Here is a 27858-nt window from a genome sequence, read left to right as displayed (position 1 = left end):
CTCTTTAGTTGCTTTTCAATTTTCATTTACATTTACACCATCTCATATATTTCGATGTAATGATACAACTCCAAGGTGTTGGCAATTTCGGGATTGAGTCCAGCAAGGAATCTCGTCATAGTTGCTTCACGATCCTCTTCAATATTGACTCATATCATTTCCACTTCCATTTCTTTGTAGTAGTCCTCCACACTCCTCTGGCCTTGTTTAAGATTCTGTAACTTTTGAAACAAATCTCGGTGATAGTGAACAAGAATGAATTGTTTCCGCATAATACGTTTCATTTCATGCCAAGTTGAGACTGGTCTTTCTCCATTCCTTCTTCGGTTAATGGTAAGTTGATCCCACCATATTAAAGCATAGTCTATGAACTCCATGGCTGCCAATCTCACTTTTCTTCATATTGGAATAGTTGTGGCAACTAAAAACGTGTTCCACCTTGCTTTCCCATTCGAGATAGGCTTCAGGATCAATATTTCCTTGGAATTGAGGAATTTTGATCTTGATATTGCTCAAATTTTCATCAACAATGGAACATCTATTACGGGCTGGTGGTATATCCTGACATTGATCTATCTTTTCATGAAGAGCATCGAACTCTTCACAAAACATTCTCATCATTTCGCCAATGAGTGTCTGTATTTGTAAGTTTGGTGTTCCTGCATTTTCTCTGGGGCTTTGAGACATGGTTAGTACAAATAAAAATAAATTAAAAACCTTACCAGCACATTCACAAAAACCTCACTTGATCACTCCAAAGAAAATTTCAGATTGCACTCTAATCACACTCGTGTTTGCACTCGGGGTTATATTCTTGGCTTTTTCTTAATCCCCCTTCTGATCTCACCCTCTCGTATGCCTTTTTCTACTCGATTCTCTCTTGTGGGTCCTTTTTAAGAACTAACTCAAGATTGAGCAAGTCTCTTTAGTTTGTACGTCGGCATAAAAGAAATGGTTATGTGTAGAAATGGTAATGGTAGAGGTATAATAGAAAAAGGTTAAGAAAATGATAAAGTAATGGAATAAGAATAGATGAAAGAATAAGGAAATGAAATAGAAAGAAAGTGAAGATAACTTACAACTCAAGTTACAACACTTACTGATGCAAGCACGTTTTCATCAATAAAAGGAGTACTCTTGAACACCTTTATATTGAAATTACTATATATTAGTTATATACTATATGCTTTTATAATACAATTCATGATAAGAATTCTTGTTATGTAGGTCAAGAATAACTTAGTATGAACACAACATGCATATTGATATTTAAGCATATTAGGATAGTCTTATATCATATTAAACATGATTACCTTATATACATCAAGGCAACATCATTATAATTCATTTTATTAGTTCATATGCATTCATAGTAGCTCTTAAGCTTCATGCATTATCTTACACATATTATAAGATGATATATTTAGCTCATGACCTTCAATCATAGCTCACATTATCATATTCTTACATGGCAGCAAGGTATTTAGCTCGTAACAGCCCAATATCATGTACTTACCTTGTTTCCTTGCACATATAGGTACATTGGAGTGTGATGCATGATGAGGTAGCTTGGTGAATGATTTGGACGTCATATGCAGCTCACAAACAGCTCACAAAGTACAAGGCAGCTCATGGAACACTAAGGAAAGCTCGATTCAGCTGGAGGAGCTTAAGGCTAGCTAAACTCAGCTAGTTGGACTATTTGGAGCTGAGTTGCCAAAAGTGATGTCAAAGATAGCTGAATCTAACTGAACATGTTGTTATGGAGCTCATAAGGATTCGGCTAGGAAACTTGTTCACAAACAGCCCATGCTTGCTAACTAGCTCCACACTCAAGCTAGCTTGGAAGGAGACACGTGCACGCCCAAGATGGAGAACATGACCAGCCATCATTCCATGCACAAGGCTGCACCACAAGGTTCCCTAGAACACCCATGTGCATGCTATATACCAGCCCCATGTGCCTTGCATGTAGTCTCATTTAGGCGCCAAGATGAAGATCCCTATCCCTATTCGACCAAGCATCATCTCCCATCCAATTTGGTGCCAACATGAAGGGACACTAGAGTTATTCGACCAAGGGTTATCACCCTCCATTTAAACTGAACCATCATCTCTATTTTTTAATTAATTATGTCTCTATAGGAAGGCACAAGGCTGGTCGAATCCCCTTGTAACCATTCGGCTTTGCCTCTCCATTTCCTATAAATAAGAAAGCATATATCATTTGTATTGAGACCTTTTTTTATTAATATAAGTGAGATTATCACTTCCTTAAGTCCTTGTGACTTTTATCGACTTATCAAGTATTTTATACTTTGTGGCGTCAACCCCTTTCTTTTCACCTTGATACTTCTGGTTCCTAGTTCATATAACTAGTGGGTCAAAGTACTTAATACCACCCCTTGAAGAAACAATATAAAGTCTAGGTCTTTGCTCTCTATAGCATTGGTTCTTCTTTGAGTCTTCTTTAAGATACTATCCTCACAACCATCCCTTTGTTTCATAAGCCATAACCATAGCCATATCAACCATCTTCCGCTTCCATCTCTCATTTTAAATAGCCCACCTATTCCTATACGTCTACCACCCTTAACCCTCTCTTTTTGAGCCATTCACTTATGCAGGTTATTTTGCTTCCTTCCTAGATCCACAATCAATTATTAAGGTACAAGTGCCTTACATCAAGCGGTAATCAGAGCTATTGGTGGAAGAAAATAACGTGAAATAACAACAAAAAGAAAAATACAAAAAAAAGTGCAAAGTGAAGTGCAAAGTCAAAGAAAAAAGAAAAATCAGAAAAAAAAGTGAAGCACTCAAAAAAAGAAAAATCCAGCACTCAAAAGAAGAAAAAGCAAAGAAAAGAAAGAAAATAAGTTGAAGTAGTCATCAATAATTATCATCACCAAGCAATTCATGTAAGCCGTTTAAATTGATTGTGGTGATAGAAGGTTGTGAAGTGACTTGTCCGACACCAAACAAGTAAAAAATTTACTTGATACGGTCTTGAGTAAAGTTCTCTAGAACTTGGGACAAGAGAATCGAGAGGAAAAAGGCTGGTGCGTGTGTGAGATCAGAAGAGGACAAGTAAAAGCCATAAGTCCTAGAGTGCAAACACGAGCAGATTGAGTGACATTCAAGTTTCCTTGGAGTGACTCGTGAGGCTTTGTGAGAGTACATTCTGGTAAGGTCTTTTACACATCTTATTCTTTTCTTATTTCACTAACCATGTCTCGAAGTCCAGGACAAACCCCTGAAAGAGATGCCCCTAATTTGCAAACTCAAGCAATCATGCATTAAATGGCTAGATTGCTGAAATAAGAATTGGAGCCTTTGCATGATCGTATGGACCAATTTGAAGCATCTTTAAGCAATCGAAGAGTATATCGCCCTAGAATGGAAGAAGAATTCGAAGAAGAAGAGGCTGAAGTAACATCAGTAGCACGAAGAGATGCTCATCAAAATCAGAATGACAACATCAGCAACATCAAAGTGACCATTCCTCCATTTCAAGGACGAACTGATCCTGAAGCCTATCTTGATTGGGTAATCAAGATTGAACACATTTTTTAATACCAAAATTATACTGAGGAAAAGAAGTTCAGGCTTGCTGCTATGGAATTCATGGATTATGCCTTAGTTTGGTGGGACCAATTGGTAGTTCCAGAAGATGAAATGGTGATCGTCCCATCAATACATGGGAAGAAATGAAGGCCATTATGAGAAAAGGTTCGTGCCTACTCACTATCACCGAGATCTTTACCATAAATTACAAAATCTGAAATAAGGAAGCAAGAGCGTTGAAGATTATTTCAAAGAAAAGGAGATAGCCATGATCCGAGCCAATGTTGATGAAGACAGAGAAGCAACCATAGCAAGGTTTTTATCTAGCCTAAATCCTGATATTGCTAACCTTGTTAAACTTCAGCATTATGTAGAGATTGAAGAGATGATAATGTGGCCATGAAAATTTAAAGACAACTCAAAAGGAAATCCTACACCTGGAGCAGTCCAAGTTCGGCCACCAAATAGAAGCAAGAGCCTATTACCTTCAGGAAACCAATTCCAGCACAAGCAAAGGATCATATAGAAGTTACCAAGACTAAACAAGTGGGTGAATCTAGTAAGGGTAAAGAAAAGCAAACCTATACTTTTTGAGAGATCTAGAGACATCAAATGTTTCAAATGTTTTGGGAAAGGACATGTTTCTAGTCAATGTCCCAACCGAAATACCATGATGGTACTTGACAATGGAGATATTGTATCGGATTCTGATGAGCCTATTTTTTATGAGGAACCTAAAACAATGCAAGACAAAGAAACTAAAGAAAATACAAATCATGGTGAGATACTTGTTTCGAAAAAGTGCCTACAATCACAAACATCCCAAGAGGATATTCAAAGAAACAATATTTTCCATACAAGATGCCATGTCAAGGATAAGGTTTGCACAATGATTATCGATGGAGGAAGTTGCACAAACGTAGCCATCACTCTTATGGTTGAAAATTTTGGATTGGCAACATCAAAGCATCCCACTCCATATAAACTCCAATGGCTCAATGAAGAAGGTGAGTTAAACGTTACCAAACATGTTCTAATTCCTTTTTCAGTTGGTAGGTACAAGGACGAGGTACTTTGTGACATTGTCCCAATGCATACTAGCCACATCTTACTTGGAAGACCATGGCAGTATGACAAAAGGGCCATTCATGATTGTTATCATAATCAATACATTTTTAAGCATGATGGACGCAAGGTAACCTTGATGCCTTTGATGCCAAAAGAGGTACAACAAGATCAGTTTCATATGCAAAAGAGTGTACAAGCATGGCGTAAAGACAAAACCCCAATGAAGAATGAAGAGGAACGAAACATGACACCAAACTTCTTCATAGAGAAACACAATGGTTCAAGGCTATAAAAATGAAGGGGTTCCTACGAAAATTGGTGATGACTGGAATTTAAAGACACAACTCTTCACCAAGGGTTTTAGTCACCAAAAGGTAAGTAACCCTTCATTTGAAACCTCTTCTCTCCTCACTTTTCAGGACCAATCACGTGAAAGGTCACTTCGAAAAGGGATATCCTTAAAGGAAGATCACTCTCAAAAGGTATATGTCGGTAAATCAAATTCCAAAGAAATGCCTAAAGGGAAATCTTATGAAAGGATACCTAATGGAAGAACACAACCGTTCAAAGGATGTTTTTTTTAGCAAGGTGACGTGAAGATATGCAAGGACAGAATGAACTCGATTTGAGGACAAATCTCCCTAAAGAAGGGGGATGATGCAAGCACATTTTCATCAATAAAGGGAGTACTCTTCAACACCTTTATATTGAAATTACTATATATTAGTTATATACTACATGCTTTTATAATACAATTCATGATAAATATTCTTGTTATGTAGTTAAAGAATAACTTAGTATGAACACAGCATGCACATTGATATTTAAGAACTAACTCGGGGTTATATTCTTGGTTTTTTCTTAATCCCCCTTCTGATCTCACCCTCTCGTATGCCTTTTTCTGCTCGATTCTCTCTTGTGGGTCCTTTTTAAGAACTAACTCAAGATTGAGCAAGTCTCTTTAGTTTGTACGTCGGCTTAAAAGAAATGGTTAGGTATAGAAATGGTAATGGTAGAGGTATAATAGAAAAAGGTTAAGAAAATGATAAAGTAATGGAATAAGAATAGATGAAAGAATAGGGAAATGAAATAGAAAGAAAGTGAAGATAACTTATAACTCAAGTTGCCACACTTACTGATGCAAGCATGTTTTCATCAATAAAGGGAGTATTCTTGAACACCTTTATATTGAAATTACTATATATTATTTATATACTATATGCTTTTATAATACAATTCATGATAAGAATTCTTATTATGTAGTTCAAGAATAACTTAGTATGAACACAACATGCACATTGATATTTAAGCATATTAGGATAGTCTTATAATCATATTAAACATGATTACCTTATATACATCAAGGCAACATCATTATAATTCATTTTATTAGTTCATATGCATTCATATTAGCTCTTAAGCTTCATACATTATCTTACACATATTATGAGATGATATATTTAGCTCATGACCTTCAATCATAGCTCACATTACCATATTCTTACATGGCAGCAAGGTATTTAGCTCATAACAGCCCAATATCATGGACTTACCTTGTTTCCTTGCACATATAGGTACATTGGAGTGTGATGCACTATGAGGTAGCTTGGTGAATGATTTGGACATCATATGCAGCTCACAAATAGCTCACAAAGTACAAGGCATCTTATGGAACACTAAGGAAAGCTCGATTCAGATGGCGGAGCTTAAGGCTAGCTAAACACAGCTAGTTGGACTATTTGGAGCTGAGTTGCCAAAAGTGATGTCAAAGGTAGCTGAATGTAGCTAAACATGTTGTTATGGAGCTCATAAGGATTCGGCTAAGAAACTTGTTCATAAACAGTCCATGCTTACTAACTAGCTCCATACTCAAGCTAGCTTGGAAAGAGACACATGCACGCCCAAGATGGAGCACATGACCAGCCATCATTCCATGCACAAGGCTGCACCACAAAGTTCCCTAGAACACCCATGTGCATGTCATATGACCAGCCCCTATGTGCCTTGCATGTGGTCTCATTTAGGCGCCTTGCATGTGGTCTCATTTAGGCGCCAAGATGAAGATCCCTCTCCCTATTCGACCAAGAATCATCTCCCATCCAATTTGGCGCCAATATGAAGGGACACTAGAGCTATTCGGCCAAGGGTTATCACCCTCCATTTAAACTGAACCATCATCTCTATTTTGTAATTAATTATGTCTCTATAGGAAGGCACAAGGCTGGTCGAATCCCCTTGTAACCATTCGACCATGCCTCTCCATTTCCTATAAATAGGAAAGCATATATCATTTGTATTGAGACCTTTTTGATTAATATAAGTGAGATTATTCTCTTCCTTAAGTCCTGGTGACTTTTATCGACTTATCAAGTATTTTATACTTGTGGCGTTAACCCCTTTCTTTTCACCTTAATACTTCTGGTTCCTAGTTCATATAACTAGTGGGTCAAAGTACTTAATACCACCCATTGAAGAAGAAATATAAAGTATGGGTCTTTGCTCTCTATAGCATTGGTTCTTCTTTGAGTATTCTTTAAGATACTATCCTCAACCCATCCCTTTGTTTCATAAGCCATAACCATAGTCATATCAACCATCTTCCGCTTCCATCTCTCATTTTAAACAACCCAGCTATTCACCATACGTCTACTACCCTTAACACTCTCTTTTTGAGACATTCACTTATGCAGGTTGTTTTGCTTCCTTCCTAGATCCATAATCAATTGTCAAGGTACAAGTGCCTTACATTACTTACTATCTTCCTTCACAAGAAACAACAAGGATACGTCCTTCTAGTTTATTGTTGGGCAGATTGTTTTGTGCTTCTCTTTGAGTGTACTTTGTAACTTTCTTCACTTTTTTTTTGAATTTTTCTTCTTTTTCTTTTCTTTCTTTTGTACTCCAAATTTGTTGTAGGAGTCTTTTCTTTTCTTTTTGTTTTTTTTCTTCTTTCTTGTTGCTTTTTGTTGTAGTACTTGATTGTCAATCCAACAAATCTCTGATTACCGCTTGATGTAAGGCTATTCAGGCTTCTTCAATAATGGAGAAGTCGGTAGCCTTTTTGTTTCCCGATCTAAGAGATACATTAAATGCTACACATTAAATTGAATGTAATCTGCATAAAATAAGAAGAATTGGCTAAGTAAATAGATAATTAATAAAGGAAATAAAAATGGAAATAATTGAAATAGAAAGAAAAGTTGTCAAAGATGGGCTGAAGAAGTGATGTTGAATTATCCTTCAAATGTATGAGAATTCGACCACCAATGTTGTTGCTGGACGTATAACTTAATTGATGAAGGAAAGTAGCTTTAATGGTGATGAATAAGGTAAAGGAATGGTGGTAGAGTTGGCGTGAAAGTGATGATGGAAGATGGTGATGAACAGATAGTATCTTATAAAACTAAGAAGGAACCAATGTTATAAAGGAGTAAAGACCCGTTTCTTATAAGTCTTATAAGGGATAGTAGTAAGGAATTATACCCATTAGTTATAAGAACTAGGAACCAGAAGTATCAAGGGGAAGGAATGACGCCACAAACTTAAGAATTAAGCTTGCTTAATCGATATAGTTCTAAAAAGAACTTGAAGAGAGAATAATCTCACAATGATTTATATTATCAAAGGGTTGAGTACAAATGATATGTCAAAGCCCTATTTATAGGCTTGTATAGGTTTGGTCGAATGGTTATGTGTACATTCGGCTAGATACATGCCTTAAAATGAAAATAGATGATGCATGGATGAGGGGAGATGTCCTTGACCGAATGGTCTCCTTGCTCTTCATCTTGGCACCAATTTTGAAACAAGATGATGCTTAGGCTGAATAGAGAGAACCCTTTCACTTTGGTGCCCATTTTATCCACACTCATGGCACATCGGTGGCTGGTCATGAGGCACTCACATGGGCGGCATAGGGTACTTATGGTGTGGCTTCTCCTTGGTGAAGATGAGCAGCAACTAGGTGTGACTTGGCATCCAACTTACATCTAGATGATGTGGCATCAATGGAGCAGCAAGTAATTATGAAAGGGCACATTTATATGAAGCAACCTTTCATCTTTTGAGCTAATTCCCATGAGTTTGAGCTGAAGTTTAGCTGGCCATATATGAAGGACATGTGTATGAATCTTAGGACAACTCCTTGTGAAAAGGTACTTCTCGGAATGGCAACTCTTCGTGAAAAGGTACGAATCCACAAAAATTGACCTAAACAATATTTGTAGTGTTTTGTGTGGTGAAGATGATGGTGCAACTCTCCAGCTGAAATGAGGTCTCTAGTTAGCTCAAAAGTCTAGCTCAAGTGAGTTATGAGCACACTGGTCAGCTGGCAACTTTGTCCCAAAATGTACTTGAGATGTCCCGAAGTTGTCCTAGTCAAGTTATCTTAGCTCATTGACTCCAATGCTAGCTTTAAGTTAGCTCCCGTCATGTGGCCGAACATGTACCTATAAAAGAAAGCATTTATAAGCTAAGTAATATAAGATATAATCATGTAAATATGTGGTTCATAATAATAACTTCATACATTCATAATATCATCATCATAGTTATAAATATAATGTATGTAAGCTATTATCATAATTATGGTATAAAGAAAGATTAAGTTAAAGAAATTCCCCCTTTGATTATTGTGAAAGGTTGGAGATGCAAGTCTATTTTTGTTGCTGATTTAGAACACATAAAGTTTGGTCTTCTTTCACTTGACTAGGATAAAGTGGCATCAAAATGATTTTCTTACCATTATGGGTGATAGAGTATCTGCTTGTAAACCCATCATGGATTGCTCGTCTGTCAAATTATCACAGCCTTCCCAAAAGTATATGTGTAGCATCCATTGGTACAACATCACAAAGAACTTCATCTTGGTATTTACCAAATGAAAACGAGATGACAACTTGCTCTGGGACTTTTACTTCTCCTCCATCATTTAACCATTGAAGATTGTATGGATTAGGATGCTTAAATGTCTTCAAGCCAAGCTTTTCTACCAAAAGGGTACTTACAACATTCGTACAACTTCCTCGATCGATGATCATGAAACAAACTTTATTGTTTACATGACAACGAGTATGAAAGATGTTTTCGCTTTGCTCATCTTCTAAGATTTGAGTGCTTAAAGCCTTTTTAATGACAAGAACTTGTCTTAAAGCCTTTTTAATGACAAGAACTTGTCTTAAAGCCTTTTTAATGACAAGAACTTGTCTTGTGACATGGTTAGTGAAATAAAATAAATTGTTACCAGCACACTCACAAAAGCCTCACTTGATCACTCCAAAGAAAGTTCATATTGCACTCCACTCACACTTGTGTTTACACTCGGGGATATGTTCCTTGGCTTTTTTCTGATCCCCTTATGATCTCGCCCTCTCTTTTGCCTTTTACCGCTCAATTCTCTCTTGTGGGTCCTTTAAAGAACTAACTCGAGATTAAGCAAGTTTCTTTGTTTGTGCGTTGGCTTAAAAAGGAAATAATTATGGTATAGAAATGATAAAGGTAGGATAGAATGGTTAAGAAAGGATAAGGTAGTAAATGAGAAAAAAATGAAAGAAAAGAAAATGAAATAAATAGAAAATGAAGATAACTTACAACTCAAGTTGCAACACTTACTATCTTCCTTCACAAGAAACAACAAGGAATCTCTTTCAAGTTTGATGTTGGGGCAGATTGTAATGTGCTTCTCTTTGAGTGTATTTTGGAACTTTGCTTCACTTTTTCTTTTCTTTTGATTATTCTTTTTCTTTTTTCTTTTTGCACTCCAATTTTGATGTAGGAGTCTTTTTATTTTATTTTTGTTTTTCTTCTTTCTTTTGCTTATTGTTGCAGCACTTGATTGTCAATCCAACTAAGATCTGAATACCGCTTGATGTAAGGCTATCCAAGCTTTTTCAATGATGGAGAAGTTGGCAGCCTTGTTGTTTCCTGATCTAGGAGAGACACCAAATGCTACACTTGAATATATAAGTAATCTGGACAATATAAAGAAAGAAATGATGAAATTGAAATATGAAATGAAATAAAGAAATGAAATGGATAGAGATGTTATCAAAGATAGGATGTGGAAGTGTTGTAGAAATCTCCTTCAAATGCAATGTCTCGATCACCAATGGTAATAATGGATATTGACTTTGATGATAGATGAAGGATGATTTAATGGTGAAAAAATGGTAATGAAATGGTGATGATGCTGGCGTGAAGGTGATAGAGATGAATATGAGAGGTAGTATCTCAAAAAAGACTCAAAGAAGAACCAATGTTAAAGAACAAAGACCTAGACTTTATATTGCTTCTTTAAGGGGTGCTAAACAAGGACTTGAACCCACTAGTTATAAGAACTAGGAACTCGAAGTATCTATGTGATGTGATCCTGTTTAGCACCAACTTTCTGCATGACATACTCACATCATTGAAGAACCATCAAACTCAATATAAGGGAGTTCTACCATACTTTATATTATATTTACTTATTTATGCACTATATATATTATTATGAGCATACATTTGCATATTAGACTATACTTGAATTCTCATAGTATGTGCATTCATTCATTATATCCTATGGTTTGTATCATTGATTGATATTCATGTATATAATCTATAGTTATAATATTAATATTCATTCATTATCATATGATGCATGAATTATTATTATAACCTATAGTTTACATCTTTATAATATGCACATCATTATATTATATGCATTATATAGTTTATATACTTAGTTTATTTCTTTATGTTATGCATGTAGGCATATTCGGCCAACACTTGGGAGCTACATTTGAGCTTAACTAATGATAAGGAGCTAGGAAAACTTTCATAGGATGACTCGGGAGATCATGAAGAACAAATGATGAAAAGTTTTCAGCTGACCCCCGAGCTCATAGCTCACTTGAGCTGGACTTTTGAGCTAGCTAGAGACCTCATTTCAGCTGGAGAGTTGCACCACCATCACCACCACACAGAGTACTTCAAATATGGTCTAAGTTAATTTTTGTGGATTCATACCTTTTCGCGAAGAGTTGCCATTCCAAGAGGTGCCTTTTCACAAGGAGCTGGCCAAAGACTCATCTTCATATAATTCACCTATGATCAGCTCATCTTCAGCTCATACACATGGGAAGTAGCTCAAATGATGAAAGGTTACCTTCCACAAATGTGACCTTTCATGACAAGTTGCTGCCCATTGAAGACCATTACACCTAGATGCATGTTGGAAGCCAAGTCACGCCTAGTTGCTGCCATCTTCATTCCATGGACTTCAAGACATTATCCTATGGTTGCAACCTCACCAAAGCCTTGCAAGAAGACCCATGTGCATTCAAGTAGGCTGCCATGTGCATCATTCAAGCATGTGCACTCCATGTGACATCAAATAGGCGCCAAAACACCAAGGGATGCTTCCTATTCGGCCAAAGACTTATTCCTCTCCATTTTGGAGCCCAAATGACTTCCAAAAGCATTCAAAACATCCTTAGGCCGAACCAACACCTTACTATTCGGCCAAGAGCATATCTTCATTAAAATCATGTATTTTCATTTAAAGTCATGTATTTTCAAAGGGGTTTCATGCCTAGCCGAACCATCATGTACCTATTCGGCCTAAACCCTTTGAAAACTATAAATAGGCTTTGGCCTTTCATTTGTATCTTATCTCATCTCTTATATAAAATATACTCTTGTGAGTTATTTCTCTTCAAAGTTCTTTGTGAACTTTATCGATTAAACAAGTGTAGTTCCTATACTTGTGGCGTCATTCCTTCCATTTTGATTCCTAAATTCCTAGATTATCTAGGGTTGAAGACACGATCACCACCCCTCAAGCAAGTTTGTAAAGACCGGGATTGTGCTTCATAGCATAGTTTCCTCTTTGGCGTGTTTGGGATACTATCACCACCATCTCCATTTCGTCATTTCCATCATCAACAACACCCATCAATCCATCAATTCCGCAGCCATCTCTATTCTTATTCTTTCATTCCATTACTTATATTATTATTCATTTCTTAAACCCATTATTAATCATATTTATGTTTTATTATTTTGCAGCCCAAGCTTATTAATTCAAGGATATCAGTACTTGTCAATCCTAGATCGGGACACAATAAGGCTATCTACTCTTCTCACCAAAGCGTGTAGATTCACCTTATGTCAAGCGGTAATCAGAGCATAGTTGGATTGACAACAAAAGTGTCATTTGGCGTGCAAAGCAAAAAGAAGTTCAAAAGAGAAAAAGACTCCTTCAACAAAATTGGAGTGCAAAAAGAAAGAAAAAGACAAAAAGAAGAAGAAAAGAAGAAAAGAAAAGAATTCAAAAAGAAAGCAAAGCCAAGGAAAGTGCTCTACCATAGCAAAGTACATCAAAGAGGCCATCTACATTTAGAGAAGATAACCTTATTGTTTCTTGAGAAAGGTTGCAGTAAGTGTTGTTTCTTGTATTGTAAGTCACCTCTTCCTTTTCTATCCTTTCATTTTCCTTGTCTTCAACCATTTTTATCTTTTAATACCTTTAAATCCTTTCTTCTACTTTACATTTCTTCTATTCTTTCTACCCTAACCTATTTGCAGCCGAAGCACACAAGGAAAGAATTAACTTGTTCTAATCTTGAGTAAGTTTTTCAAAGGACTTAACAAGAGAAATTGAGTGGAAAAAGGCTAATTGAGAGAGTGAGATCAGAAGGGGAATTGTTAAAAGCCAATTTATATTCCCGAGAGTAAACACAAGTGTTGAGTGAGTGATCTCTTAATTTTCTTTGGAGTGAAGATTGTGAGGCTTTGAGAGCATGCTGGTAAGGTTTTAATTTTTTTTTTCTTTCTACTAACAATGTCTTATGATCTTTCATCTTTCCAAACAATGGAGAACGAACAACAAAGAACAAACACATTTCACACTCGTTGCCATGTAAATGGTAAAGTGTGTCTTGTAGCTATTGACGGAGGAAGTTGTACAAACATTGCAAGCACATACATGGTGAATAAATTGGGGCTTACAACGATTAAACATTCCAGCCCATATGAATTGCAATGGTTGCATGGCAATGAAGAATTGAAGGTTACTGAGCAAGTACTTGTTCCATTCTCACTTGGAAGTTACAAAGAAGAGATTCTATGTGACGTGGTACATATGAATACGAGTCATTTACTCTTAGGGAGGCCATGGCAATTTGACAAGCGGGTTATCCATGATGGATTCACAAATCAGTGTTCATTCATCCACAATGAACGAAAAGTCATATGGACTCCATTATCTCCTAGCCGAGTGAATGAAGATCAAAACACCTTGAGAAAAAACATTGAAGCAATGAAAGAGCAAATTAAAGACAAGCAACTTGAAGAAGACGTTGTAGTTCAAAATGAGAGGAGTGAAATTAGATCCAAAGAGGAGAGTAAAGAACAAATTTTATCTAACATTACTTTTTCTCCTATTCTTCCTTTTGTTTTGCAGGACAATTCAAGAGACATATATTTTCAAGGAGATGATTCAAGAATCATGTCTTTTGGAGGACTAAAAGATGTGACTTTTGAAGAACATATAATTGTTACTTTTGATCCACAAAACATGTCTCTTGATGTTTCAAAGATGATACCATTTGAAGTTCCAAAAGAAACGTCATTTGAAGTGCCAAGAGTTGTGTTCGTTGACATTCCAAGTGCATTTCCAATCGCGAAAAGAATCTAAAAGATGTGACTTTTTGAAGAACATAATTGTTACTTTTGATCCACAAAACATGTCTCTTGATGTTTCAAGATGATACCATTTGAAGTTCCAAAAGAAACGTCATTTGAAGTGCCAAGAGTTGTGTTCGTTGACATTCCAAGTGCATTTCCAATCGCGAAAAGAATTCAGCACCAACTCCTATTAACATCCACCTTGGTTTGATGTTTCCATTCATCTTGTTAATAATTTCTTATATTTTAACTTTGATTTACTTTGCAGGAATTTGAGTTATGTACATGGTATAATCTTACCAAACGTTAATGACAAGATCAATTGTCGTTATAAGCTTGATTGGTGCATTGAACTCAAGCATTTCAAGAAGTTTCAAAGGTTAAGACTCTCCCACAAACCATCATGATGATTTAAAGAGTGGAGATGAAGATATACATATTCTTTTTAACGAATATGCTGTGTTGGATCAAGGAGATATTCCAAATGATTCAATTTGTCAAATGGAGGAACCAAAAGGCGTGATCCTTGGAAGCTTAAGAGAATTATCTTCTCAAGTACTAGAAGATATGACTTTTCATTTAAAGGACGTGATCTTGGGAACCAAAGAATATGTCTTTTAGAGTGCGAAAAGAAGTGATCATTCAAAACAACATGTCTTGTGATTCAAATGACATAACTTTGGCTATTCAAAACATGAGAACAGGGAGTACATTTTTAACTTGTTCATAATTAACAATTCTCTTACTTATGAAGTTTCTTATCTTTTCAGGTCATGGACATTCAAGGAACCTATTCAAGGGATATGAATCTTGATAATAATCCTTTCATAAAGATGATCTATGGAAGCAAACCAGCAACGATTGAATGGGCGTACAATTTGGAGAAGTCATCTTTCGATTTGAGGACAAATCGCCCAAAAGAAGGGGAGGATGATGTGATCCTGTTTAGTACCAACTTTCTGCATGACACTCACATCATTGAAGAACCATCAAACTCAATATAAGGGAGTTCTACCATACTTTATATTATTTACTTATTTATGCACTATATATATTATTATGAGCATACATTTGCATATTAGACTATACTTGAATTCTCATAGTATGTGCATTCATTCATTATATCCTATGGTTTGCATCATTGATTGATATTCATGTATATAATCTATAGTTATAATATTAATATTCATTCATTATCATATGATGCATGAATTATTATTATAACCTATAGTTCACATCTTTATAATATGCACATCATTATATTATATGCATTATATAGTTTATATACTTAGTTTATTTCTTTATGTTATGCATGTAGGCATATTCGGCCAACACTTGGGAGCTACATTTGAGCTTAACTAATGATAAGGAGCTAGGAAAACTTTCATAGGATGACTCGGGAGATCATGAAGAACAAATGATGAAAAGTTGTCAGCTGACCCCCGAGCTCATAGCTCACTTGAGCTGGACTTTTGAGCTAGCTAGAGACCTCATTCAGCTGGAGAGTTGCACCACCATCACCACCACACAGAGTACTTCAAATATGGTCTAAGTTAATTTTTGTGGATTCATACCTTTTCGCGAAGAGTTGCCATTCCAAGAGGTGCCTTTTCACAAGGAGCTGGCCAAAGACTCATCTTCAGCTCATACACATGGGAAGTAGCTCAAATGATGAAAGGTTACCTTCCACAAATGTGACCTTTCATGACAAGTTGCTGCCCATTGAAGACCATTACACCTAGATGCATGTTGGAAGCCAAGTCACGCCTAGTTGCTGCCATCTTCATTCCATGGACTTCAAGACATTATCCTATGGTTGCAACCTCACCAAAGCCTTGCAAGAAGACCCATGTGCATTCAAGTAGGCTGCCATGTGCATCATTCAAGCATGTGCACTCCATGTGACATCAAATAGGCGCCAAAACACCAAGGGATGCTTCCTATTCGGCCAAAGACTTATTCCTCTCCATTTTGGCGCCCAAATGACTTCCAAAAGCATTCAAAACATCCTTAGGCCGAACCAACACCTTACTATTCGGCCAAGAGCATGTATCTTCATTAAAATCATGTATTTTCATTTAAAAGTCATGTATTTTCAAAGGGGTTTCATGCATAGCCGAACCATCATGTACCTATTCGGCCTAAACCCTTTGAAAACTATAAATAGGCTTTGGCCTTTCATTTGTATCTTATCTCATCTCTTATATAAAATATACTCTTGTGAGTTATTTCTCTTCAAAGTTCTTTGTGAACTTTATCGATTAAACAAGTGTAGTTCCTATACTTGTGGCGTCATTCCTTCCATTTTGATTCCTAAATTCCTAGATTGTTATCTAGTGGGTTGAAGACACGATCACCACCCCTCAAGCAAGTTTGTAAAGACCGGGATTGTGCTTCATAGCATAGTTCCTCTTTGGCGTGTTTAGGATACTAGCACCACCATCTCCATTTCGTCATTTCCATCATCAACAACACCCATCAATCCATCAATTCCGCAGCCATCTCTATTCTTATTCTTTCATTCCATTACTTATATTATTATTCATTTCTTAAACCCATTATTAATCATATTTCTGTTTTATTATTTTGCAGCCCAAGCTTATTAATTCAAGGACATCAGTACTTGTCAATCCTAGATCGGGACACAATAAGGCTATCTACTCTTCTCACCAAAGTGTGTAGATTCGCCTTACGTCACTATGAAAGAGGCTGATGCCACAAACTTATAAAGCTTGCTTAATCAATATAGTTCTAAAAAGAACTTGAAGAGAGAATAATCTCACAAGAGTTTTTATTATCAAAAGGGTTGAGTACAAATGAAATGCCAAACCCTATTTATAGGCTTGCAAAGGTTTGGCTAAATAATTGTGTGTCCATTCGGCTAGATACATGACTTTTAAATGGAAATACATGTTGTTTTAATGAAGGGAGATGCCCTTGGCTAAATGGTCTCCTTGTTGCTCATCTTGGCGCCAACTTTGAAGCAACACCTTGCTTTGGCCGAATAGGGAGAAGCCTCTTCACTTTGGTGCCTATTTCATCCACACGCATGGAACATGAGTGGGCTGGTCATGAGGCCTCACATGGGTGGTGTAGAAAGGTGTGGACTCCTCCATGGCGTGAAGATAAGCAGCAAGTTAGGCATGACTTGGCATCCAACATGTGTTTAAATGACATGTCATCAATTGGGCAACAACTTGTTATTAAATGTCACATTTGTAGAAGGTAACCTTTCATTATTTGAGATACTTTCCATGTGTTTGAGCTGAATATGAGATGGACATAAATGAAAGACTTGTAGGTGAGTCTTAGGTCAGCTCCTTATGAAAATGCACCTCTTGGATTGGCAACTATTCGCAAAAAGGTACGAATGCACAAAAATTGACCTTGACTATATTTGAATTACTCTGTGTGGTGGTCATGATGGTGAAACTCTCCAGCTGAAATGAGATCTATAGCTATCTTAAAAGTCCAACTCAAGTCAACTATGAGCTCGGGGGTCAGCTGGCAACTTTGTCCCAAAATGTTCTTGAGTTGTCCCGAAGTTGTCCTAGTCATGTTTTCTTAGCTCATGAACTCCAATGCTAGCTTTAAGTTATCTCCCTTTATGTGTCTACATATGTACCTACAAAATAAAGCATAATATAAGCCAAGTATATGAATTATTATAAAGTCATAAGGATGTGCATATTATAAAGATGTGAACTGTAGGTTATAATAATAACAACTCATGCATCATATGATAATGAATGAATATTATTATTACAACTATAGATTATATTCATGAATATCAATCAATGTTGCAAACCATAGGACGTAATGAATTAATTCACATGTTATGATAATTCAAGTATAGTCTAATATGCAAATGTATGCTCATAATAATATATAGTGCATAAAGGAGTAAATATAATATAAAGTAAGGTAGAACTCTCTTATATTGAGCTTGATGGATCTTCAATGATGTGAGTATGTGTTGCAGAAAGTTGGTGTTAGACAGGATCACATCACAATTGAATGAGAACCTCTTCGATTGTACTAAAACTAAGTATGATGTTATTGGTTGTATGGTTAAGGTTATGGACAAAAATGGTGAATAATGGATGAAGAAATGTTGAAGAAAAGAATGAATTAGGTTGCTGGAAATTTAGAAGGATGAAAGGTGGAAAATAAATGCTTGGTGAAAATGACAATGGTGAAAGAAGAAATCTGAAATTTTGGTTAACAAACAAAGAACAAGGAAGAACCTATACTAAAAAGTATAAATCCAAACCTTATACGTTCAATGTTCAAAGGACTTGGACCGTTAGATAGGAATCTAAGAACCCAAAGTATCACAAGCTTGACACGACAAGAACAAACTCCAAATGTCAAGAAATAATTCTAAGAAGAACCAACATTGAGAGAAAACCTCACAATAATTTTTATTCATAAAATGTCTAACCTTTTTACTTACAAAATTACAAAATATATAGAGAAAGGAAAGATATGGCCGACCATCACTTGTGGCTACAAAATAATCAAGTTTAAATTTAAAATTCAAATGAAAAACCAACATGTAATTTCCTTGTGTTGTCGCCCATTTGTGTGGCTGATTTTGAATGATTTTAACACATTTTGCATGTGTTAAATGAGTGGAAAAGGAGGTTAAAAACCGGCCATGCATGGAGGGAATGGTTGAGAATTCAAACAATTACACATGTGCTTTTAGTTTGAATTCAAATCTGTCCATTGTTGAATTTCCACACATGTGCACAATGCCACACATGTCGTGCACTCTTGGATAGGTATACAATACCCCATATGTTGTTCACGTGCTTATAGGACACTCTCCCATACATAGGAACACCTTTGAGTTGCTTCTGGACTTGTTAATTGGAATTGACCTAGTGGAGCTTAACGGAGCTAAGGTGAGCTGAATTCAGCTAGCTAAAAGTGTAGTGAGTTGATTTAAGCTGAGATGATCTGCATGCACTCTTTTGAGCTTCAACCGACCTAGGATTAAGACCTTAAGTTTCTTCCCTTTATTGTTCCTATATGAAAACAAAATAACATCCATCAAAATAGGGTAAACTTATTGAAAACTTACTAATAAGTTGCAAATACCATGCAAACACACTTACGAGCTATAAAACTTATTAAAACATAAAGTAAGTAATATATATAATGCACACTCTTATATACCTAATGAAACTAATGCAAATGCATATAATTACGTAGTATAACTAAGGTGGCGTTACATATCAGTACATAACACATTGAAGAGCTTACTTTCTAAGGCATAAACATTATGGAATGATTCAAAAACTTGTAAACATTTAAGAGAAAGAGCTTCCCTAAAATACTTTGCCTTAGAACATGTGATAGGTCCTATTGGAAACTCCGGATTAGCTTCCTTTGCTGGCATTGGTGTGCTCCCATCATAATCTTACTTTTTATGCATCGACTGCAAATGGTTAGTAGATATGGAAAAGAAAATATAATGTAATAAGGTGGATTAGAAATAAGAAAGAAAAAGAAGAAAAGGGGTTACTTACAGCAAAGTTACTTTACAACATTTTTATCACCACAATCAATTTAGAATTTCTTACTTGACTTACTTGGTGATGAAAATTTGTTGCTTGTGCTTTCAACTTCTTTTTCTTTGCAGTTTTTTTTTTCTTTTTGTTTTCTTCTTGAATTCTTGCAATTTCTTTGCTGAATTTTTTTAACTTTCTTCCATTGCACTTTTTTTTTGTATTTTGAATTGTTGTTGTTGCACGTTGCTTCTTCCACCAAAGCTCTGAATACCGCTTGATGTAAGGTACTTGTACCTTCAATTGATTGTGGATATAAGAAGGAAACAAAACAACCTGCAAATAAGTGAATGGCTCAAATAGAGTAGTTTGGTAGTTGATGTAGGTGATTATGGAAGGCTATTTTATGATATGAGAATTGGTTACGAAAGTATGGTTGATATGGCAATGATTTGGGCTTATGAAACAAATGAAAGGGCATGATAGTATCTTAAATAGACTAAGGAAGAACCAATGCTATAAGAAAGCAAAGACCCAACCTTACAAGTCTAGTTATGGGGTGGTAGAAAGGACTTCGACCCACAAGATAATAATCTAGGAACCACAAGTATCAAATGAAAAGGATGGATCCCACAAGTATAGAAATACTTGATAAGTCGATAAAAGTCACCAAGGACTTGAGAAAAGAGAGAAGTCTCACTTGAATAAAATATATGAAAGGTATAATTACAAATGAAATATTACAACCTAGTTATAGGCCAGCAAAGGGTGTGGTCGAATAGTAAGTGATGTTTCGGATAAGGATAATAACTTTACAAAAGGTTACAATGCTTTGAATGGTTACCTTGGTGTTGGTTCATGTTGTCATCCACACTTGATGAATAATAAGATGCTTGTTCACATTGTCGTCCATCTTCGTGACTCCTTAAGGTTTGGCCGAATAGTTACCTTGGTGTCCTTCATGCCTCTTCATAATTTAAGCAACTTTTTGTTGAAATAACTTCACCAATGCACACCTCCCTTCAATGGTGACATTTCATGACATCAACTTTCATGAAAGGACATGATGCTTAGATGGCACCTCTTCATGAAAAGGTAGGCTGCAAGGTGAGTGAGCTGATAATGAGCTGGTCGTTGATGATCCTCGATATGTTGATACATTTGAAAGCTCCTCGTGAGAAGGCATGACCCAAAAAGGCACCTATTTGCGAAAAGTCAAGATATGAGAAAAAATGACTTTTCACAAAATTGATGTCCTTTGGCCATAGATGAGGACTATTCAAGTCCCAAGCTGAATTGAAGTATTTTTCTAGCTCAAATCTTCAGTTCAATCCAGCTATGAGCTCAATTGGCAACGGTTGGCAATGAACAACTTTTCACCGTTTGTTCTTCATGCTCTCCTGAGTAATCCTATGTAAATTTTCCTTGCTCATTGTCCTTAGTTAAGCTCAAATTCAGCTCCCAAGTTGATGTATACATTGGAACCTATAAGAAACATAAAAAGCTTATATTAAAAATTTACCTAAGTACTTAAGCATATAATATAAAGATGCGAACTATATGTTATATGCATAAATATCATATAACATGGTATTCATAATAAATGATAAATGGAAACATGTAATAATAATATCCTAAGAAATGATATTTAATCATAGTATTTATTTGAATGATATGAAAGACATGATAAGCTAAGCATAGGATGGTATGAAAGATATGATAATTTATACTAACATGTGAATGCATGCTTATGATAGAATAGAATGTATAAATGATATAATATAATGTAAAGTAAGGTTGAACTCCCTTAGAAGCAGAAATGATGAACGTCCATGGAATAATCAAGTTATGGAGAAAGTTGGTCTCGATTGTGCATGTATTATCCCCCCTTCTTTAAGGCAATTTGTCCTCGAATCGAAGCTCTTTGTCATTAATTACTTCTTTTGTGGAAGAATGAATGAATATACTCTATGTAGAACATTCAACTTCATTTGTTCAGCCTACAAAGGTAGAAAATGATGGTTCTTGGAAGTATGATTGTATAAGGAACGTAGTTTATAGGTGCTGTCAAAAGACACTTCCTATTCTCTTATGCCCTTAAATAAGCACATGTCTCTTGAAAAACTCCTTTGTGTCCTTTTGAATAATCATTCTTATTTGGAAAGTCATCAACCTTGGTGATATGACACAACCCTTGGAAGTTTTCCTTTGAACCATCATGTACCCTCTGATTAAAAAAGTTATGTCTATCCACGAATAAACTTGTTTCTTCATTCTCACTTTTTGAACCGACACAGTGCTTGGAAAGAACACCTTTTTTCCACTTGAAAAATCATGATGCCTTTGTAGAACCTCCAACTTTTCAATGAAATCATCTCTTTTTTAGGTAAATAATCTTACCTTTTCGCTTGAATCAACATATTGGATGGAAAAGGTACAAGTGCATTGAGATAGCTCTTTGGAAACGTGATGTCTTTTTGGAATAGGACTTTCCTTTTGGATTACTCCTTTAAACTTTGTACCTTTTTGAGTTATTGGATAATGCTCACTTCATATCCTCGAATTGTTCATAACAAGTGAAAATAACTCCATAGAGATGAATCTTTTTGCTGCAAAATAAACCAAAGTTAGAAAATGAATAAACAAAATGAATAGAAATAGTAAGAGGATGTTTAATAGATGTTGGTTTCTTGATGATGGAAAACTCCATTGGTTGCTGAATTCTCTTCAATAGTTGTAATGTACTTGGAGCCTCAATTATCACAACTCTTAGCACTTCAAGTTGCATAACTGTTGGAACGTCAAAGGACATGTCTTGTGGATTACCAAAGGTCACACCTATTGGTTCTTCAAAAGACACTTTTCTTGAATCTTCAACTCGAAGTGATATGTCTATTGGATTGTCTTGTTTCTAACGTGAAACTTCTCTTTCAATTTTCCTCATGGAATTAGTTTTCTTCAAATCCTCTATACATGATTTGAGGGTAACATGGCATTCATGGACTTGATTTGGGAACTTGGGAACCAACGTGATCTTTCTCCCTTGGTGTTGGAATAAATACTCGATGGAGAACCCATCACGGATGGCCTTCTTGTCGAATTGCCATGGTTGACCAACAACAAATGACTTGTATTCATATGCACTACATCACAAAGGACATTGTCTTGGTATTTCCAGATAGAGAATGGAATAATGACTTTTTAGTGACCTTGAACTCCTCTCCATCGTTTAGCTATTGCAACTTGTAAGGGCTCGGATGTTTGGTAGTCTTCAGGCCAAGTTTCTCAACCATGTAAGTGCTTGTAATATTTGTGCAACTTCCGTTGTCTATAATTACAAAACACACATTACCATTTACATGGCAACGAGTGTGGAATGAATTCATTCTCTGTTATTCGTACTCCACTGAAAAAATTTTAGTGAAATAAAGAATGGGAATGTGTAAAAGTATGATGCAAGAACGTTTTCAACTATAAAGGGAGTACTATTGAACATCTTTTAATGCATCTTTATAATAGCCTTATAATATATACTATTATATTACATATCATGCTAAGGATATTAGTTATGAAGTTAAAGAATAACTTAGTATGAATACATCTTACACATTGTTATTTTAATATGTTAAGCATGTTAGGATAGCTATATAATTATATTATGCATGATTATTATAACATATACATCAAGGCAGCATACTTATAATGCATTTCATTAGTTCATTTGCATTCATATTAGCTCTTAGGCTTTATACCTTACCTTACACATATTAGGAGATGATATAATTAGTTCATGACATTCAAACTTAGCTCACATTACCATAATCAAACATGGCAGCAAGGTAATTAGCTCATATTAGCTCAATACCATGGAATTACCTTGTTTCCTTGCACATGTAGGTACATTGGAGCATAATGAACATTGAGGTAGCTTGGTGAATAAATTGGACGTCATATGCAGCTCACAAACAGCTTACAAAGTACAAGGCAGCTCACGGAAGACTAAGGGAAGCTCGATTCAGTTGGAGGAGCTTAAGGCTAGCTAAACTTAGCTAGTTGGACTATTTGGAGCTGAGTTGCCAAAATTGATGTCAAAGGTAGCTGAATGTAGCTGAATATGCTGTTATGGAGCTTATAAGGACTTAGCTAGGAAGCTTGTTCACAAACAGCCCATGATTGCTAGCTAGCTCCACAACTCAAGCTAGCTTGGAGGAGACACATGCACGCCCAAGAGAGAGCACATGACCAGCCATTATTCCATGCACAACGATGCACCACAAGCATCCTAGAGGAGCCATGTGCACGCCTTGTGACCAGTCCACCATGTGCTAGGAGTGTGACTTCATTTGGGCGCCAAGATGAAGAGTCCTCTCACCATTCGGCCAATCACTCCTTTCTCTCCAATTTGGCACCAACTTGAGGGGACACAAGAGCTATTCGGCCAAGGGTTATTTCCCTCTATCTAGGTCCGAAACATTATGTCATTTAGCATTAAAATTATGTCATTTTATAGAGACACAAGGGTTGACCAAATCCTTTTGTAACCATTCGGCCATGTCTCCCCATTTCCTATAAATAGGAAAGCAATCATCATTTGTAACCAGACCTTTCTGTTTAATTAAAGTGAGATTATTCTCTTCCTTAAGTCTTGGTGACTTTTTATCGACTTATCAAGTATAATTTATACTTGTGGCATCAACCCTTTTCTTTCATCTTGATACTTCTAGTTCCTAGTTCATATAACTAGTGGGTCAAAGTACTTAACACCACCCCTTGAAGAAACAATATAAAGATTGGGTCTTTTCTCTCTATAGCATTGGTTCTTCTTTGAGCGTTCTTCAAGATACTATCCTCACAACCATCCTTTTGTTTCATCTCCATAACCATAACCATTTTAATCACCTTCCGCTTCCATCTCTCATTTATTAAATAACCTACCTATTAAACCATACGTTTACCACCCTTATCCATTCTATTTTGAGCCATTCACTTGTGCAGGTTGTTTTGCTTCCTTACTAGATCCACAATCAAATGAGAAGGTAGAATTACCTTACATCAAGTGGTATCAGAGCTTTGTTAGAAGAAGCAATGTGCAACAAAAACAAAAATACAAAAAGAATAAGTGCAAAGTGAAGTGCAAAGTCAAAAAAATAAAACAAAAATCAGAAAAGAAGCTCTCAAAAAGGAGAAATTGAAAACACTCAAAAGAAGAAAAAAGAAAGAAAAGTTGGAAGCACTCATCAACAATTCTCATCACCAAGCCATTCAAGTAAGCCTATAAATTTGATTGTGGTGATAGAAGGTTGTAAAGTGACTTGTGTAAGTAACCCCTTTATTCTCTTCTTTCTAGTTTTTATAAGCCACCCTTTCAATTATATTTTGCTTTCCATTCCTACTAACCCATTTGCAACCGACGCCAAACAAGTAAAATTTACTCGATATAGTCTTGAGTAAAAGTTTTCTAGAACTTGAGACAAGAGAATCGAGAGGAAAAAGGCTGGAGCGTGTGTGAGATCAGAAGAGGACAAGTAAAAGCCATTAAAGTCCTAGAGTGCAAACACGAGCGGATTGAGTGACATCAAGTTTCCTTGGAGTGACTCGTGAGGCTTTGTGAGAGTATATTCTGGTAAGGTCTTTTACACATCTTATTCTTTTCTTATTTCACTAACCATGTCTCAGAGTTCAGGACGATCCCCAGAAAGAGAAGCCCCTAACTTGCAGACACAAGCTATTATGCATGAAATGGCAAGATTGTTGAAATTAGAATTGGAGCCTTTGCAAGATCGTATGGATCAATTAGAAGCATCTTTAGGCAACCGGAGAGTAAACCGCCCTAGAATGGAAGAAGACTTAGAAGAGGAAGAGGCTGAAGTAACATCAGTAGCAAGGAGAGATGTTCATCGAAATCAAAATGACAACTTCAGACACATTAAAGTGACTATTCCTCCATTTCAAGGACGAATGATCCAGAAGCCTATCTTGATTGGGTAATCAAAATTAAACACATTTTTGAATGCCAAAACTATATGGAGCAAAAGAAGGTTAGGCTTGCTGCTATGGAATTCGTGGACTATGCCTTAGTTTGGTGGGACCAATTGGTGAGTTCAAGAAGACGAAATGGTGAACGCCCCATCATAACATGGGATGAAATGAAGGCCATTATGAGGAAAAGGTTTGTTCTTACTCACTATCACCGATATCTTTATCATAAATTACAAAATTTGAAACAAGGAAGCAAGAACGTTGAAGATTATTTCAAAGAAATGGAGATTGCCATAATCCAAGCCAATATGGATGAAGATAGAGAAGCAACAATGGCAAGATTCTTATCTGGCCTAAATCTTGATATTGTTAACCTTGTTGAACTTCAGCATTATGTAGAGATTGAAGAAATGGTGCATGTGGCCATGAAAATTTAAAGACAACTCAAAAGGAAATCCTACACTAGGAGCAGTCCAAATTCGACCACCAAATGGAAGTAAGAACCTATTACTTTTCGGAAGCAAACTCCAGTCCAAACAAAGGATCGTGCAAAGGTACCTAAAACTATACAAGTGAGCGAATCTAGTAAGGGTAAAGAAAAGCAAACCAGCACTTTTGAGAGATCAAGAGACATCAAATGTTTCAAGTGTTTTGGAAAAGGACATGTTGCTAGTCAATGTCCCAACCGAAATACCATGATGGTGCTCGACAATGGAGATATTGTATCAGATTCTGATGAGCCTATTTTTGACGAGGAACCTGAAACAATACAAGAAGAAGAAATGGAAGAAAATGCAGATCATGGTGAGATGCTTGTTTCAAATATGTGCCTACAATCACAAACATCCCAAGATGATATTAAGAGAAACAATATCTTTCATACAAGGTGCCATGTCAAGGATAAGGTTTGCACAATGATCATCGATGGAGGAAGTTGCACAAATGTAGCCAGTACTCTTATGGTTGAAAAACTTGGATTGGCAACGTCAAAACATCCTACTCCATATAAACTCCAATGGCTCAATGAAGGAGGTGAGTTAAATGTTACCAAACAGGTTCTAATTCCTTTCTCAGTTTGTAGGTACAAGGACGAGGTGCTTTGTGACATTGTCCCTATGCATGCTAGCCACATCTTACTTGGGAGACCATGGCAGTATGACAAAAAGGCCATTCATGATTGTTTTCACAATCAATACACTTTTAAGCATGATGGACGCAAGGTGACCTTGATGCCTTTAACGCCAAAAGAAGTACAACAAGATCAATTGCATATGCGAAAGAGTGTACAATCACGGCGCAAAGACAAAACTCCGACGAAAATGAAGAGGAACTAAACAAGAAACCAAACTTCTTCATAGAGATACATGATGGTTCAATACTGGAAAATGAAGGAACACCTACGAATAGTGGTGATGTTTGGGACTTAAAGTCACAACTCTTCGCCAATGATTTTAAAAGTACCCCTTCATATGAAACCTTTTCTCTCCTCACTTTTCAGGACAAATCACGTGAAAGGTCACTTCCAAAAGGGATATCCCTAGATAAAGATCATTCCAAAAAGGTACCTGTTGGTAAATCATATTCCAAAGAAAGGCCTAAAGGGAAATCTTACAAAAGGGTACCTAATGGAAGAACACAAACGTTCAAAGGATACTTTCTTTTAGCAAAGAGGCGTGAAGCTATGCAAGAATAGAATGAACTCGATTTGAGGACAAATCGCCCTAAAGAAGGGGGGATGATGCAATCACGTTTTCAACTATAAAGGGAGTACTCTTGAACATCTTTTAATGCATCTTTATAATAGCCTTATAATATATACTATTATATTACATATCATGCAAAGGATATTAGTTATGAAGTTAAAGAATAACTTAGTATGAATACATATTACACATTGTTATTTTAATATGTTAAGCATGTTAGGATAGCTATATAATTATATTATGAATGATTATAACATATACATCAAGGCAGCATACTTATAATGCATTTCATTAGTTCATTTGCATTCATATTAGCTCTTAGGCTTTATACCTTACCTTACACATATTAGGAGATGATATAA

The sequence above is a fragment of the Hibiscus syriacus genome, unplaced genomic scaffold (genome assembly GCF_006381635.1).
Source record: "Hibiscus syriacus cultivar Baekdansim isolate YM2019G1 unplaced genomic scaffold, ASM638163v2 tig00116989_pilon, whole genome shotgun sequence".
NCBI classification, from domain to species: Eukaryota; Viridiplantae; Streptophyta; class Magnoliopsida; order Malvales; family Malvaceae; genus Hibiscus; species Hibiscus syriacus.
Note: the sequence above shows the minus strand (reverse complement) of the source record.